General features: G+C 33.6%; 1 protein-coding gene and 1 long non-coding RNA gene across 18 annotated transcripts in view; one reads left to right on the top strand and one right to left on the bottom strand.

Moving 5' to 3' along the window:
• Positions 1-18,857, top strand: part of Arb2a (ARB2 cotranscriptional regulator A) — a 446,980-nt gene that overhangs the window by 391,612 nt on the left and 36,511 nt on the right. The gene's annotated exons all lie outside the window — the stretch shown is intronic.
• LOC120885621 (uncharacterized) lies at positions 6,821-14,727 on the bottom strand. The gene is made up of 3 exons (XR_005728336.2): positions 13,716-14,727; positions 10,577-10,682; positions 6,821-7,863 (listed from the first exon to the last, which is right to left on the bottom strand). It is a non-coding gene; the product is annotated as an uncharacterized LOC120885621 (long non-coding RNA).

Below are 18,857 nucleotides of genomic sequence, written 5' to 3'. Positions count from 1 at the left end.
TAAATATGATTCCTTTTACATTGAAAATATATTCTTATGAGAGGCCACATTTAAATACATCAGAGTTTTAAGTATTTACTTCTTTATATCTGTACTTATATAATATTCCTGAACTTCACAACTTTTTCTGTTTTCTTATTTCCCTCTTCCTTCCAGGACTATAAAAAATGATGGAAGCTTAAAAACATACCAGTGTGTATACTTATGTAATATTAGGGCTGAAATTTTTGAATCCTAAAATGTGAAAGCTCCAGTTGTCAGAAGATCATAAAGTCTTTACTTTTAAGGACTGTTAAAAATCACCTTCTGTGAGATCTCAGCTTTGGGATTTTTCTGACATTTCAAGACTTAAATTTGAAAGTGTAGAATCTCTATAAATACAACGTTACCACAAGCCCAAAAAAGTCAAGAAATGCAAAAGGTTAGATTCTTACTAACTCTTCTCCCACATTATGCTCTAAATTGAGTTTTGTATCTTAAATACGTAATCAGAAATACTTGATATGAAATGCAGTTTAAATTATGACATATTAAGCTTTTCTCTTTGAATTGTGAATAAAATTGTGTATGTAAATCATGCAATATCACATTTTTTGCATGTGCCCTTAAGGCTTTTTTGTGTTTTCTTCACATAGTCCCCTCATTTACAACTTTTATCTTGCTGTGGACTAACCATATGGGAAATCCACTATTTTAAACTTAAGCTATTTTTGTGGTGTTACTGCATAAGAAAATGCCTTTAGAGTATAAAAATCATATATTTTTTAACCAGATTATATAAATAAAAATTAATTTTTTTCTAACGGTCATTTCATGATTCAATTCAGAATTTATAATTTTTAATTTCTAAATATTTTGAAGTCTCCATTGCCATGGCTAAGTGAAAATGGCAGATAATAAAGGAGAAGTGCATGAGACCTGGCCATTTTCAATGTGTTGAAGATTTAAAATCATGTGTAATTTACATGAGACATATAAATGAAAGGATAGACTTCACTAGGCTTTTTTTTTTTTTTTGCTTTAAAAATAGGCTATTTCTTTCCTGCAGCAGCATCTCACATCTCATACATATGTGCATATTTAGTTTTCTATGTAGCTTTCAGTCCCAAAAACACTAATTATAATTTTAAATTATCAATAAGATATAAGCTTAAAGTACAGTAGATGTTGAATTTCATTTCTCTTATAGATTCCCTATCTAAAGAAAGCAACTTCTTTAAGCCTTTATTTTCATTTTTTAAAAATTCTAATGAACTCTATAGCCACTTATATTTCATCCTTCAAAAGTTAAAAACATGGGGGTGGGGCTTGGGCTCAATGATAGTGCACTTGCCTGGCATGTATGGGGCACTGGGTTCGATTCTTAGCACTACATATAAATAATAAAATAAAGGTCAATCAACAACTAATTTTTTTAAATTAAAAACACTCTTCAAATTTGTACTGTACTAATAAGTATGTACCTTTTATGTCTAAGAAAAATTTTGCTGTGGTAATTCATCAGTGGATCAGGGAACAAGTAAAAAAAACAACTTACAGAAAGTTTTGCCAGTGATTTGTTTGTATCCCTGATACTGTCATTTAACAAAAAGCCTTGGTCACACTGCATTTAGTTAATTTTTTTTTCTTAACTTTTAAATACTGTCCCACAGGATTATGATTGCCCCGACAAAAGTTTAGGAGATAATAGTTCCTTAAGATTTTGGCTATTGCTCTCATGTATTTCTACTCTGATTTTTATATATTTTTCTTCTAAAAAAAGTTTAACTGAATTTTATAATTCCATCATCTTTTGTATTTGATACAACACAGACAATCACGTTGAAACTTCTCAGGAACTAAAATGTGATTTCTATAGCAGGTCTAGCCTTGGGAACCATATAAAAATGTTAATATTTCTCTGTAGAATAGAGCATTGTTTGGGGGTTGGTACCATGTAAGGTGGTATCAGCCAGCTTTCCAAAGAATGTGCTGCTGTTTTTTGCATAATGGGATTATTCTGAGAATGGCTATCTTGGCCCAAGATATTACTACCCTCATAAAACACATTTGGGTCCTTTAAGCATTTTCAGTATGCTTTACAATCATTTTCACTCATTATCCACTCAGTTGTTCCACTGTTCTCTGTGATATACATAGACATTCGGTTACACAGTGGGTAAGAATTTGAGGTAGGACTACAAACCCCAGGACAGGGACCAAGGCCCAGTTTGGTCTCTACTTGGCTAGATTCCATTTTGGACAGCTCATTGTTTTTCTTTGATGTATAGGGTTTAATTGCTTATCTCTAGACATAAGGCTCAATTGATAGAAGCTTGTACAGAGAGAGCCATTTGCCCTTTCCTGAATTAAAAAGCTGAATATCATTAACAGTTTATTTTCCATAGAGAATCATACTGTAAGTGTAGTACAAAAATGTCATTTTTGACTGGCCAGTTTTGCCTAGGCTGGTTCCTGATTTATCTCATGACCTCGCAATAGCCTCTCGTGCCAGCCTGACCACAAGCTTGATTATTTTGTAATTTGATCTTAGTGGGGATTCCAGCCATGCTTCTCCGCTCGTGGGCAGCAGAATGTGGCAGCATGCCTGCTCACTTGCACAAGCGCCTATGATCAGATTACGCCTTCTCAGCATTTCTTACATTGTCTGCCTAAAAAGTTCAGAGAAGCTTTAAGTCAGCCCACTTGAGTTTTTTACAGGTCTCAACAGATTGAAATAGAATAGGAGCTATTAATGAGCTCAATAATCTTGGGCTCATGTATGTCTTCTGTTTAGGAAGTCAAAAAATCACTTGCCACTGAATACCTCTATCATTTTAACTTTCAGCTTTAAGATCTATTTCTATAATATGTTAAGAGTCTTCATAAAAGCTGGGAAATTCTACTTTTCATTGTTGTTGTTAACAGGAGATTATTATAACCCATCAAAAATAGCAAAGCATTCTTCTTCCATACTGTTCTCTCAGCCAAGTATTTGGGGGATGGTTATATTTGTCAACATCTTTATGAAACAATATGACTACATCCTGTTGAGGTTACAGAAGGAAAACACAGTGTCCAGCCTGGCACTGTGACATAACATGGAAAATTGAGAACCCATACTGCTTTCATTTCCTCCTCCAAATATTCATTGAGCACCAAAAATGTTCAGGCACTCTGTGAGGCCCTGGTGATATATAAAGAGTTTAAATAAATATATAGTTCCTATTCCTGGAACTTAAATTTTAGTCTTGGAAATAAAAGGATCTAGAATTTATTTGGAAGCTTTTAAAAATTATGATAATTCCAAAGTTTGTAAACTGTGAACCTGGGAAATAGAGGAAAGGACTTAAGTATACTTATAGAGAGTCCTTTCTCATGCATTGAGGAATTTTCCCTGTGGTATACTTGTTCATATGGCTGAACAAAACATGCACTACATAGTTTATTGTTCAAAAATGAAGAAATCACAATTATAGGTTAGGATATCTAAAAATCCAGGCAAAGCTCAATTAAAACAGTTTTGCGACATTATTATTCGTACGTTCAGTGGACCAGCAAGAAATCTTCAAAAATGAAGCATAAACAATGTGATGCCAGTTTGCTTTAAAATGTCTAATATATGTTTTGTAAACAAAGCTTATAAAACTTAGTACTCTACTAATTAAATAACAAGAAAGATTTTATGAATACATGGAAAGCCAGAATTTTAAATGCCTACAGGGGAACAGGTGCTGTAATGACATCACTCTGTGTCATGCAGCTTTTTTTTTTCCGTTGATACTTGTATTTGGTCATAATGGAAAGAAATTGATTCCAAATGTGTTTTCTTGACCCCCTTCTCCATTCATGTTAGTGCCTAACCTTAAATGATGTTTCTACAATCTCGGTTGTATTTACAGTAATTATATGCATAATGTAGCATATTATTGTCCGGACTTCCTGTTTAATCAGTACAGAGCTTCTTACAAGTGCAGCTGAAAAGGGCAAACAAAATTAAAGCTTTATATACCAAAACAAGTTTGATTTGCTAAGCTCCCAGCATTCCAAAGTACACAAATTTGTTCCACTAAGTTTTCCGATGGCTTGCAGATGGGCAATGATTAATCAGAGAGCTAACTGTGAAGTAGTTTGCAATTAAACTGGAAAGCTCTGAAGCATGCTAATTGAATCAGAAAATTAGAGACACTGAACAGTAATTGGCTATTTCTCATGCAGCAGGTGCCAGGCCACTCATCTGTGGAACAAGGTATTTAAGGCACATTAGCACTAGTAAAAATACTTCTTGATATGGAACAGTTAGATTTTCTGCTCATTTTCACCATGGATGTCAAAACATACAGCTGTGCTATCTGGTACTTGCAATTCATGTTTGAAGAATTTAAGTTAGGTAAACATATGGGAGAAAAGTAGTGGGCAACCTCTAAGTGCCCAGGAAACATTTTAGAAATGAAACCAAAAATGAGGGGCTCAGGTTTTGTTTTTTTCAACTCAATCACTTTTGCTTTCTTATCATACATATTTAGAAGTTGAATTTTCTGTTTAATGTTAGTTTAAAGCAACAACAGTATAAATCTAGTACTGCTGTGAGCTTAGTAGATACTTAAAGCCAATTCATATCATGTCTCAGCATGAGTTTATATCTTCTAATTAGTACCACCATTTTATAGAGTGAGCACATGCTAGGAAAGTTTGTTTGCCATGCCAACAGGGACCAGGACATGTAGTTTTTCTTTAGTGGAGCGATCCTGCTGTAGGATTGTGAACAACTGTAACCTAACCAGTGGGTAATCAGGCAAGAATGGAATTTAATGAGTTCAATAGTAGAGATTTTTTTTAATAATCATCATTTTCATATTATCAAGGGTGGGGCATGTGACTTTTCTTTCCCATTGGTTTAATTAGAGTTCAGTATTGTTATTAGAAAATGAGAAGTACAAATGAAAATAAAAATATACTAAATTATACTGTGTTGGGAAGCAGAATATTACAGTATTCACATGTTAATCATATTACTTAGCAGATGAGTGCAAAAAATAGTAAATTTGAACCAAGAGACATAAATTATAAATTGTAAACAGTGCATAGGGGGTATGTTAAAACTGTACTCATTAAATTAAGGCAGGGATTTTCTCTGCACAAATAATGTTCCTTCATCAAGTTTAAAGTTTCCTTCATAATGTTTTATTAAGATTATTTGGCAACATGTTATTTAAAAAAGGTTCTAGGTTGAACATACAATTTACTAAATGTACAACATATTACAAATATAATACTTTATGTCTTTAAGCCATACTTTTTTTTACTTAAAGCAAAAGCTGCTGTTTGACAGGCCTCCTTCCCCACCCCCAATACACCATGTGCATTTTGCATTCTTTAGTTTGAAAGCAGTTCTGAAACATTTACATGATCAATGTCTTTTGCCTGAGGGATAAAGTTTGCTCTTCCATAGACAAGTGAGAAAATATTGATCATTTTATTCTATTTGCTATTTCTAAATTCAATATACCTCTTGAGTCGATAAGCAAGATCGAGAGCATATTCTTTTTTGTGTATGCCTGGTTGTAGCTTGTTCTCAAGATCCAAGATACATTTTTGATTAATCACGAATGCTCTGAGGTCATGGAGAGCAAATGTGTTTGTGGAGTGTCAGCTGATGCTGTCAGATAAATGTCTTAAGCTTAGCCAGGGTTCATGCCCCAGCTTTAGGCTGTGCCAAATGTCTCCCCTTGTTGAGGAAGATAACAGCTACACTGGAGGCGACTGAGCTGTTTGTTCACTGAAAGGGCTGACCTTGCCATATGGGCTACAATCAGGTGAAAGAAAGAGTGTAGATGTTTTAATTGAAACTTTATAAATTTAAAGTTTTCATTTGATTGTGATCTTGCTGTCCACTAACTTACATTCTAGGCTTCCTCACTAGTCTGAGGATAATCTTGTCTCTTGTTTCTGATTAGACTCCTCAGGATAAAGAATTTCTCCAATATTGTTCTTGGTGTATTCTGGGAATATTTTGGCAGTATCTGTATATTATTAAAATACTACAAAGGCATGAAGATGTTTCTTGAAATGAAGGAGATACATTTGTCTTTTGTTATGTGTGGTAGAAATTATTCCTGCTTTGCAGTGTTTTCAATTCCTCTAAATAAAAATATGGTCTGGGCAAAAAAAGGTCACTTGTGTTAATGACCCTTGTCCATGTACCCTCTTATCTTCAGAGGACTCATTTAATCACATTTACCCCCACTTACAGTAATTTGTCTTCTTTTACTAGACAGAGTCTATGAATAGGAAATAATGACAAACCTAAACTAACACCTGGAGAATGCTTTGTACTGAGGCTTTCTCTGTTTGAGACCAAAGGCAATAGGATTGATCATATGTGATGCATAAACAAGTGAACTCTCTATGGGCTGTTTGTAGGCATTTGCTGGAAAATACATTTTTAAATTCCTTTTTTTCATCTTATCCCAGTTTGTTTTTTTTCTCCAAAGAAACTGATCTACTTTCCTTTCCTCTCAAGAAGTTCATGCTGCCATGGGTAAATCATCAGTGCTAATTAGACACAATAATGCTGTTAAAAAAGAAAATGAAAAAGAAATAACACATCTGTCATGAACTCCCACCAGATCTCTTGGAAATGAGACATTTTAAATATTTTATGTTGAACACAAAATATCTTGAGGAAATGGTTTTATATTCTGTATCCCAAACAAAACCATCAATGTCAGCGAGCAGTACTGCTTAAAAACATTCCATTTTAAATTATTTCATTTAAAATTTCCTCACACTTGAAATGTAGATTCTACAAGACATATATATACATATATATTTTGCATATCATAAAGTAGGAAAACTTAATGGAAATAGAAGAAAATAAAAGATATTCTATTAATTTTGAAACCTTTCTTTGAGCAAATGATATTGGAAAAAAATTGCACTTCATTTCATTAGCTAATAATAACTGTGTTTCCTGCATATTGAGCAAAAAGAGTTTTGATTTGGTTTGGTGTGAATTGCTTTGATTTCTGCAGTGGCTAACATTAAAAATAGACCAAGTAGAAATGAAACAGACTAAGGATAATATCCATGGTCAACTTTTAAACTTCTGGAGATATGATTGAGTCAAATCAAATTGACTTGCTATATTACAATTTTCTAACTTATTTTTAAAATAACAAATTGACAATGCCCAAATCATGTTTATAAGTCATACTTTAAGTATAAATATGGAGCTTTAAAATTCTCTTTTCTTCCTATTTAAGCACAGTTTAGTTCTGGACTAATTGTGTGGTTATTGGTTTTTAGGCGTTCCTTGACCATTATCCTTGATTGTTTTTCCTCATTATATTAAGAAATATTTTGTATGCATTAGAATAGAATGTTGCATACAGCAACATTTCTATCACTCTTTTTTCAAGACTACTGCCAAAATGTATTTAACCCTTAAATTCATATTGTTCTCTGTCCCATCATTTTTAAAATAAGGAACATTTCTGTACTCAAGCCAGATATAGGAAGGAAATTGGAATTTTTTGATTGTTGTGTAGAAGACTGATAAAGATACAATACTTTATCAATAGAAAATACTCTCCTATAATTTGGAGATAATTCTCAACATAACTTAGACTCACCTGTGGAAGGAAATAGATAAATTGGTATTGATCAGGACTCACTCAGCTTTTCCTCAGTTACTAACATCATAGCCAGTATTTACTAATGTATCAAAATACTAACTAGTTCTTTCCATTTAAACAACAAGATTTACTATATAACATTTCTTTCTTCAGACTTCTACATTTAATCATTTCTTTCCCAGCTATTTCTTTTTTCTTCCTGTTTAAAGTTTAAGTGATCGTTTATTTTCATGTCCAGCCAACCAGTCTAAAAAAAAAAAAAAAGGTAGTACATTAAAGTGGTATTTTTCCTAAGACTTGAGCTTCTTTTTCAGTATAAAAGCTTGTTTAAGAAAATTCCGGAAAAATCAAATAATAGATCTCAAAATATTTTTTATAAATTAATTTTTCCTTCATTTAAAAATAACATATAAAGTCTGTAGTACTTTCTATTTCTGATTAGAGCCATACATTCTACTTTCATTAATTAAATGTTTGTGGGTTATTTCAATTATGCTTAAAGGTTTTTTTAAGGGTATGAGATTTTGTTTGCCACAAGAGCTCTCAGCTCTTGTTTGCCACTTAGAACAAATTCTCAAGTAATATTGTAATTCTACATTATTTACTCCATCATACACAATGACTTTTTACATTTTAATTTTTATCTTTATTCTTTACTAAACATTAAAAATTAAAGCTAGGTTTTCTATTCTGCTTTATATCTGTACTTTTTAATTAATTACAAAACTGATGGCAAAATCGTTATTAATGATTATTACTCAGTAACAATTGCTATAACAATATGATGAAAGTCTATATTTTTTTCAACTAATTCGTTTTCTTTAAGATTCTAGAAGATTTAAAATTACAGTACCCTGTTGGATAGAATCTATGCAAAATACTGGGTTTAAGGGTTTACTATGCTTCCCATACTAATGAGGAAAACGATTTATCATTTTCTAATGTATAATCAGTGTACATTTTGTAATCACAATGAAAATCTTGAAACAGTGGCATTCCGGATGCTCCTGTGAGGAGCCAAAGTAATTCATTATAAGAAAATCACTTTTCTCTCATGAAGCATTCTTTTAAAACCAAGTAAAAGAAAAAAATTTAGAGGATTATTTTAAATAGTACAATTGTAAACTAAAGTAATTTGGAGCTCTTTTCAACATTATAAAAAATGTACAATCACCATTTTATTTTTAGGCATAAACAGAAAACTGACCATAGTCCTTGAGAAAGTGTGTCTTTCTCGAGACTCATAATTTTTCCATATTCAGAAATGTACAAGAAATATTATGTTTGTAATCTCCATACTCATTAAGCCTAACAAAATACAACAATAAAGAATAGAATTGTGCCTTCCATTGTTCTGAGTGAATACTCATCTAAATAACTTGTTTTTTTTTTCCTGGACTTAATAACATAGAGGGCATTTCTAAATGGAGCTAGTGGACATGGTATGTGGCTCTAAGTTATGTTTAGTATGCTTACTTTACCCTCAGAGAAGCTTATTGAATTGACCTTGAAGAGCCACAGAGTCTGTAGGCAGACTAAGGAAATGTTGCTCTGTTTAAGGAAGAGAAAGAAGGGTGCAGGAAGCATGCAGAGTGAGGAGAAGATATAGACAAGGGCCAGACCGTTCAGGGACTCAGATACCAGCAGTCCACATTTTTATTTTGTTGTAAGTTGGTGGTACACCACTGGGGCATCTTGAACTGGAGAGTGATCTTATCTATTTTTTTTATTGGTTGTTCACAACATTACAAAGCTCTTGACATATCATATTTCATACATTAGATTGAAGTGGGTTATGAACTCCCAATTTTACCCCAAATGCAGATTGCAGAATCACGTCGGTTACACATCCACAATTTTACATAATGCCCTATTAGTAACTGTTGTATTCTGCTACCTTTCCTATCCCCTACTATCCCCCTCCCCTTCCCTCACATCTTCTCTCTCTCTACCCCATCTACTGTAACTCATTTCTCTCCTTGTTTATTTTCCCATTCCTCTCACAACCTCTTATATATAATTTTGTATAACAATGAGGGTCTCCCTTATCTATTTTGATATAGAGAAAATTGATTGGTAAGCAGCTGACCACATAAGAGACTGTTGAAGCAGCCTAGGCAGATTATGGTGGTAGTAAGTATAGATGGAAAGAATTATCCAACAAATCATTTAGACATGGGAAGTAAAGCAATAGGGTGGATGCAGATGAATTCTAGATATTTGGCTTGAACATCTGGGTGATGCCATTTACTAAGATAAGGAACTATAGGGAGGACCTGCTCTAGTGTTGGGATCTCAAGTAAAAATTTGACATTTGACCATGCTGTCATTTTATGTTTAAACTTTTATATAAGGAAATAGTGTAGAGATTAGAGAGAAGTATTAGGGTAAGAAAGGAAAAATATAGAGGATAGGAAAGGCAGCAGAATACACTAGTATGGCAGTATGTAAAAAAGTGGATGTGTAACCGATGTGATTCTGCAATATGTATACGGGGTAAAAATGGGAGTTCATAATCCGCTTGAATCAAATGTATGAAATATGTCAAGAGTTTTGTAATGTTTTGAACAACTAATAATAAAAAAAGAAAGGAAAAATAGCAAATGCATGATTTTTAAAAATTCTCTTTTACCAGCATATGGAACTTCTCACATGACCTAGAAGTTATTTGACTAGAATGTAAAGATCTAACAGCATATGATCCAAGACAAAAAAAAAAAAAAACTCACCATTGACCAACGTGGGCTTTATATACTTTCAAACTTGGTTTTTTGTTTGTTTGTTTTGTTTTTTGAACCAGGGAATGAACACAGGAGCGCTTAACCACTGAGCCACATTCCCATCCCTTTTTATTTATCTTTTTATTTTGAGACTGGTCTCCCCACGTTGCATAGGGCCTCCCTAACTTGCCTAGGCTGGCTTTGAACTTGTGATCCTCCTGCTTCAGCCTCCTGAGTTACCTGGATTACAGACATGAATCACCATGCCTGGCTACACCTTCAAATTTAACAACTTCTGATATTGTAGACTTTATTGAAGTATGCAGATCAACCATTTGTCAGTGTGCTGAAATGGAAAAACAATTTTATTAGCCTCAGTATAGCAATGAGCACATAACATGAAAAATAAGTTCTTCCCTTGATTCTCTCTTAAAGAATTTTAATAACATTTTATTAAAAATCCATAACTTAATGTAGCCTTACAAATAAAGGAACTCTGTTTTATATTTTTTTTTAATGACCGAGTAACCCTTTGCAAATAGATCCTCTTTAGTCACATTGAAACTTGAAAAAAGTCCCTTTTATATCTTGTCTTGTTCATCAGGTATGAAAACCTGTTCCCAGATAATGAAAACTTGTTCCTGTATATTAACTCATTCTTCCCATTTCCACGACAGTAGTTTTAAATTATTGAAGGGGTGTGATACAGTTGTCTGAAAGCCATGCCCTTCAGTTGTGGAGTTTTATCCCCATTTTAAAAATAACCTTTTTGTGTGCTTGGAATTTTTCATTCATTTATTCACAACTTGAAGCAAGATTGTCTGCTTTGGCAGGGTTTTACTTTCATCTTGTATGCGGTGGGCAATACAGCAGTAGTAAGAAAAACCAGAGTTGGGAAGGGACAAATTTGGTGTTATACTTCAAAAATGCAAATTAGGATAACTCTTACAGCCCCATCAACTTAGATACTCTAAAAGTACTTTAGAATGTTCCAAAATCATTATTAAAACATTTGAAGATCTTATTTTTTTTTTGTAGTTGTCAGTTTGACTTTGTGAACATCAGATTATAGGCCAATCCAGTCTCCCCCATGGCAGATCAACAGACCTGGTAGATTGAGTAGATGCAATGTCTGCATTTATATATTGACTCTAGTAAAGCTATCCATTGTCTCTTTCATGGTCTGATGATCAATAAGGAGGGAACTGAATGAATGATAAGACAAGGAGAGAAGACTTTGGTAACAAACTGCTCTTATAGTGAAGTAATAGAGAAAAATCAAAATATATAGCAAAATGAAATTGATGAATATCTCTAGGTTTATATATACTTATGTTGTCATATTCCTAAAAACTCAAAAAAAAACAATTAAATATCATCTTAAATGGACTCAGGTTTGCATTTTCTTTTTTGTCTGCCTATTTGGTGTTTTAGAATGTCCCTGACATTCCAAAAGCCCTTATGTTGCTTTTTAAAAGCTTCTGTGAGCCACAGTCCTGTCATCGTTCTTTTGTTATTTTTATGTGGACTGTATTTTATTTTGCTTTTGTAAATCATAATTCTTACAAATAAAATAGCATTAATTCAACATAATATTTTTATTATTTTTCAGATTAGAGTAACTTTCTTACCAGAGTAAAAAGAAACATTAGTAGAAAAAGAAAATTTAGTGATTTAGATTATTCATCAGAGTTCACAGAATTACGTAAAACATGAACATTCTATTTAGTTATTCTTTACTCCCCCTTCACCAATCAGATTTTGATCTCTTTGAGATGACCAACAGTGACATTGAGGCTCTTTTCCAGAGGTAATGAAATTCACCTTTAAGTGCAAAAAACGGTGATATGAATTTACATGTAAATCTGCTTAACAAATCAATGAATATCACTAGCTAAATTATGGCTTAGCTTCCCAAAATGCATTGTTAAGAATTCTCAACAATGGGCATCTATCAAGAATATTTGGAACAGCTAACACTACCTTGGGCACTATAAGAGGTTATAGATATGTAGAATAGTAAGTATGATTCCTACCCATTATGAGCTTACAGTTTAAGGAAAATGCTAATTTTAACTTCTAAAACTACTAAGCAGCCAACAACAGGGAAATGAATTAGAGTAATTGAGGAGAGGTAGATCAGAAAGGGATTTCAGCCTAAAGAAGGAAAAGGGAGGTGAGGGAAGCAACTGAAAGAGTTAAAAAGAAAACTTAGTATAGAAGGTAGAAAGAAATAATTAAGGATTATCAAAACCTATTCACTGCCAGCACTTTTATGTATGCAATTCATCACCAAGAACTGATAAGACTTAAATCCTGTAACTTATTATTTTTGGCTTTTCTCAGAGTATATGAACTGGAATTTACAGATTCATTTCTGGACTCCAAAGGAATAAAAATTCAAAATTCCCTTTTATGAACTACAAATTATACCACATTTCTTATATTTACAACTCATGAATAAAAATCATTTTTAAGAATTGGGCCTATCGTTATGCATTTAGCATCTATGTACACAATAGCATGTACTGACAGTCTTCTGCATCTAAGTACTACACCAAAATCGGAACCTTCAGGGAGAGCTTCCTGAATGATGAGTTTTGAACCAAATTTGAAGGAAGCAGTGAGTTGTTGAGCAGGAAGGTTAGGTATTCCATGGGGCAGGTAGAATGTGGCCTGAGCAAAGCTGAGGTGTTAATAAGAGAATAAAAATCAATCTTATTGTAAATAGCAGAAAGAGCAGTAAAATATAGGGAAGGCAACAGGGATAGAGAGATGTAGAGGGACAATGGAAATACTGAGGACTGAATTTGAGCAAATCATATTCCATGCTTCTTTAATTATGTAAAAATGAATCCTAATGTTATTTATAATTAAAAAGAAACAATAAAAACCAAAATTTAATCTTATTGATTTAGTTAATACCTGACATTGTTTAGAAGATTGCAATGATCATCTTAGAATGGCCTATTTACCTGAATTTAATAGTAAATCTTCTTTTCCCTGTCAAATGAGCCAGGACAAGTATTACTCATTCCATATTCCTATAAAAATGGCTATAGAAATATGTATTTTCATATTTTGATTATTTTATAAAAGTCTACCTAAGTACCAAGGTGCTCTGGACTGAAGGAAAATACAGCATATACATTTTTCCTTCATTAAGTCCCATAGTATTAAAAGGTGTGTCCAGTTTCTTATGAACAGCCTTTTTTTTAAAAAATCACCCTGATTTATTTCTCATTATCAAAGTAAGCAATATAACTTCCACATGTCATCCATGTGAAATAACTGTGTGTACTCTGATAAGATCTAGATGAAAGGATCCATGAGTCTACATTTGTTAAAATGAAGGTTGAAGTCTTTAAAAGATACCTACCTAGGTATCTTGTGTAATCTTCTATCAGGATTGTATCTCCATTTCAGTTTGTATGACACTACCTGTTTTGAATAGGATAAAGACTCATTGTTACTGTCAGACCTGTTTTCAAACTAAATATTCATCTAGTCCTTTGTGGCTGCCATTTTTATCAGACATTCAGAACAGCTTCCCTTTGCTGATCTGCCATTTTCCTGCAAATCACTGTTTCACTTGTATGATTTATAGTGAGACAAGCTTAGACCTGGCTGCCTTTCTCTCAGTAACAGAGAAAAGAAACGTCTCTGGTGCCTGTGCTGCAGTGAAAGTTGATTCATGTGTAAATTATCATTTGGCCTTTATTTGCTTGGCCTGTGGAGAGTACACATGCAGATAAAAGGCTGGATAGGTCAGGGCTCAGTACGTGCAGGTTTCTCGGGTGGCCTCTATGACAGCATTAGAATTGTTGTTACAGATTATCAGACACACTATGATGTCTTATCATTATTTATTTGCAATTTTTGTGTAAAATAAACTCTAACATGGAAATGCTTATATAGTAATAAAGGACCATGTACCTGGCGCCTGTTTGTTTTATCAGCTCATATTCTAAATAATAAAACTTGGTTTGGGTTTTCTTGATGATCTAGCTGATATCTTTACCGTTTCTGCCATCAGTGTTTGTATCTCCAGTCTGTCTCCTCTTTCATCTACATGGTGCTTTAGTTTCTTCAAATTTGATTATGGTCCAAATTTGTTGTAAACCTTAGGTACCACCCTAGTAATATGCTCTATTAATCAAGGTAAACGTAAAATGCTATTTGGAATAAGTGTAACAGCTTCTAAACACTGGAAATTAGATGTTATATAAGCCACAAAATCTGTTATCTTTGCCTCAAATGGTTGTCTTTAAAATGGAGTAAACTAGGGTTTAGGTATTTTTAGTAATTATCTCTCTAGGGGTTATAGGCAGACCTGTATTCATAAGATAAACTCATATATACATATAGATATACTATAGGAAATGCATTAATAACTTTCTAGATTTTGCCTCCCAATGCTTTTATTGTTAAGGTCTTAAAATATCTGTCCTAAGGGTAGAGATGATATATCTATTTGTGCAAATTTTATTTATTTGTGTAATTCATGTTATTTTTTATAAAGAATGTTAGAAACCAAGGGGATATATTTTATAACACTTACCTTACTAAATTGGTGTTTGTTAGAACACTATTGATACATGACCCCTTTAGTGAGCTTATAGTGAAATTAAATGAGTTTGAAATAATGCAGTTAATATTATAAAATACCACCTTCATTTTTTTTCAAAAATAAATTTTCACTGCTGGAAAAATTATGTCTGGAAATAAATGCTTTTCACTGGGCCAAAAAACGTATAATTTTTTCATTTCTATTTTTGATATTCCATTAGGAAAACAACCCACTATTTATTAAACTGTACTTGTAATTAACCATATATAAATTACCTTTAGTTAATCATCATCAAGGCCTAAATCTCCCCTTCCTTTTTCTTTCTCTCTGCTCATCTCCCACCACTGAAACCCAGCTGAGATATCCCAAACAAGGATAGGCCCACTTCCTTGTCATAAATGCACTTAGAGCTGAGATTTCCCTACAGACTCCATCCCACAGCCTTCTTTCCTCCAAAGGGGAGAAATTCTGTGGAAAAGGGAGAGATGGGTATATATGCAACCTACTGATCCCCTTTTCCACCTGGTTAAAATAGATTCTCTTCTCATTCTCTCCCAGTTTTCTTTCTCAACATCTTCTAGATTAAATAATATACTAAGTTTAGCCCAAATGGAAGGGAAAACCAGGAGGAAACTTCTCACTTTCTTTCAGAGGAAGGGAAGTGTTAGCTCAGCTGCCTTACCCTTTAGTCCCAAAATAGAAAGTATATTTAAAAGTTCAAATTGTACCCTATAAAAAGAGTTTGGTACAGATAACCCAATTATTTTATTATTCAATTAACTCCAGCTTGTATATTTTGGTTTCAACCAGGGAAGGGACTGAAGAAAACACAGTTGAAGAAATTAGACTGGCTAACAGAATAAGAGAGTGGATACTTGGATTTGAATACTTCCCCTCAAAATTCAGATATTGGCAGTGAAATGCATTGAAAAGTGGGACTTTGGGAAGGTGATTGATTCATGATGGTGGAGCCCTTGTGAATATAATTGGGGGTCTTTATGGAAGGCTTGGCAAAGAGAGTTCACCCTTGGTCCCTTCCCACCTTCAGCCATATGGAGACAACATCTTCTCCTTTGGAGGATGCTGCCTTCCCTAGACAAGCAAATGTGCAGGCACATTAACCTGGGACTTCTCAGCCTCCAGAACTGTGAGAAATACATTTCTGTTCTTTATAAATTAGTAAGTCTCAGGTATTTTGAGGCAGCAGTGCAAAACAGATTAATACAATAGGATAAAACTCAAAAGATGAACTTGTAAAACAGTAGACTTGTATAACCCCAATTCTCATCTGTTCAGTGATCCACATGAAGGAGTTGGTTAGAGAGGTAGACAACAGTAATAATGGGGATTAACATCTTCTTGCTCCTCACACACATGAAATATTTTGAAGAAGTCATATAATTCTGTTGTACACTAGTATAATTGATATCTTATTAAATATATTTAAGTAGGTACATAGGTGTTTTAAAATATATTTCATGTATGTGTGTATCATAGTATTTAACATACAAATATAACATCTGAGTGTATCAACCGTTGTGGCAATTTCCCTTAGAATATATCTTATGCATCTGTGTTGAGATAGACTTGCTATAATTATGACAATTAAAGACATTTAAAAGCAGTAAAACAGATTTGTTTTTATATACAATAATTTATTTACCCTGGTAGCTGAACTCAATACAATCTCTCTCTGAATTTACTTTTATCCAACATGGGATAACCTGAATCAGGGGATCCTTTTTGCCTACATGGAACACAGCCATTTATCTAACTCAACCGTAAAATTTAGAGTGAGTTTATAGTTAGTATCCTAAAGAAGATTCTTTCAGAAAATACTAAGACTGGATTCTGTACTAAAATTTTAATTTAAACCATCTGGACTTTATAATTTACTCTAATTTGAAATGAATTCAGTATGGGTTATTATGAGGTAGTCATCGTCTTCTGATTGGAAAGTCATTGAAAATCAATATTACTTTACAAAAAACCTATTCGTATTCATGAGACATATGTTATTTTTCTAGAGAGATCTATTTTTCTATTACTATATACTAACCAGATTCTTCTGCTTCCTCTTTTTTTCTTTATTTTTTTAGTACAGGCCATAGTACAAGCCAGTTTCATTTTTTATTATGAGACAGTGTCTCCCTAAGTTGCTTACGGCCTTGCTAAGTTGCTGAGGATAGTCTTGAACTTGCCATCCTCCTGCCTCAGCCTTCTGAGTCTCAGGGATTACCACTGTAACCAACTCCTTACTTACTCTTTCTGCCCACTTAGAACTTGGGAAATGCATGGCTCTCAGGTCTCTCCCTGACTTTACTGTTGACTCTTTAGCTGTAATCCCTCACCAATCTCTTGTTTTCTTTCATTCAAATTCTTAAGATTAATTTTTTTCATCTTTTTGTCCTAGATTATAGTGATGGTGCTATAGATTGGCTATAATCAATTCAGTATCTATCCCTGATTCCATTAGCTCTGGATGAGAGACTTAAAGTCCTGTGAAACAATAGTTAGCCCCTTATTCTCATCCCTGAAATAGGTCTTTAAAAAAATATAGCTTTATTAAAAGGAGTAGTAAGTGAGCAAGTATTATGATTCACACCTCTGGTATATAACCTACCTTATATCACTATCCAAAGTTTGGGGCACCAAACTATCAACATCTTCCTTGATAAATGTCACTTCCTCAAAGAAGTCCCCACCTAGACTCTATATATGCTTCTAACATTAGCTCCCATAATGCTCCATATTTTCACCATAAACTCATCATATATCTCTATATCACCATAAAGCTCATTAACATTTTCATAATTACTTATACAATGTCACTGTTCTCTCACAAGGTCTAAGAAAATAGGGACCATACCTGTCATCTGTACTTGACATAGTATCTGGCCTATCATCAGTGTCCAGACATTTTTTGTTACAATTAATAATTACCTTAAACCTGAAAGAGTCAAGTGGTTTAAATTTGATTAAAATATCCCAATTTCTGACAGTGACATTATTACTATGTGTCAGACAAGGCAGACTCTGGCTAATCCCTCTCTCCAGTATCATGGCAATCATCATGTTTTTCTGGTTCTTCTATCTATAATTTCTTCCTTTTTTCCCACTACCACATTTTTCCAGTCTTTTTCACCTCTAACATGTTTTCCTGTCTATATTTCCTGCTATTATATGCTACATGTCTTCCTAAAAGTAAGATTTCATGCCTCTTTCTCCATGTTAAAAAAACTCATTTGTCCCCACCTCCACTTCTACTTAAAGAATGAAATCCAAACTTTAATGTCCTTCACCTTCTTGTTCATGCCAAATCTCTAGTTAGGCCTTCTACTACTGTCCTGAATGAACTCTTATTCTACCCAAACGATCTAATTCTATTCTCCAAATAACTATGAACATTTCTATCCACACTTTGGTCACTTACCTTCTTCCTTCACCATACTTAACCATTCCTACTCTTCTTTCAAAATCCACCTCAACGCCAGGCGTGGTGGCACACGCATATAATCTCAGCAGCTCAGAAAGTTGAGACAGGAGGATGGAGAGTTCAAAGCCAGCCTCAGCAAAAGTGAGTCATAAGCAACTCATTGAGATACACTGTCTTGGGGCTGGGGATGTGGCTCAAGCAGTAGTGCGCTCGCCTGGCATGCGTGCGGCCAGGGTTCGATCCTCACACCACATATCAACAAAGATGTTGTGTCTGCCGAGAACTAAAAAATAAATATTAAAAATTCTCTCTCCAAAAAAAAAAAAAGAGATACACTTTCTCTAAATAATACAAGATATGACTGGGGATGTAGTTCAGTGGTTGAGTGCCTCTGAATTCAATCCCTAGTACCCACCCCCCAGCCAAAAAAAATCCACCTCAAGTTTTATTTTTTTCATAAAACTGTCTTCATTGTGCAGTCTCTATAATCACTTCTTCTAAAGTGAGAGAACTTA

The sequence above is a fragment of the Ictidomys tridecemlineatus genome, chromosome 1 (genome assembly GCF_052094955.1).
Source record: "Ictidomys tridecemlineatus isolate mIctTri1 chromosome 1, mIctTri1.hap1, whole genome shotgun sequence".
Lineage (NCBI taxonomy): Eukaryota > Metazoa > Chordata > Mammalia > Rodentia > Sciuridae > Ictidomys > Ictidomys tridecemlineatus.
This window is presented reverse-complemented; position numbering and strand designations above follow the sequence as displayed.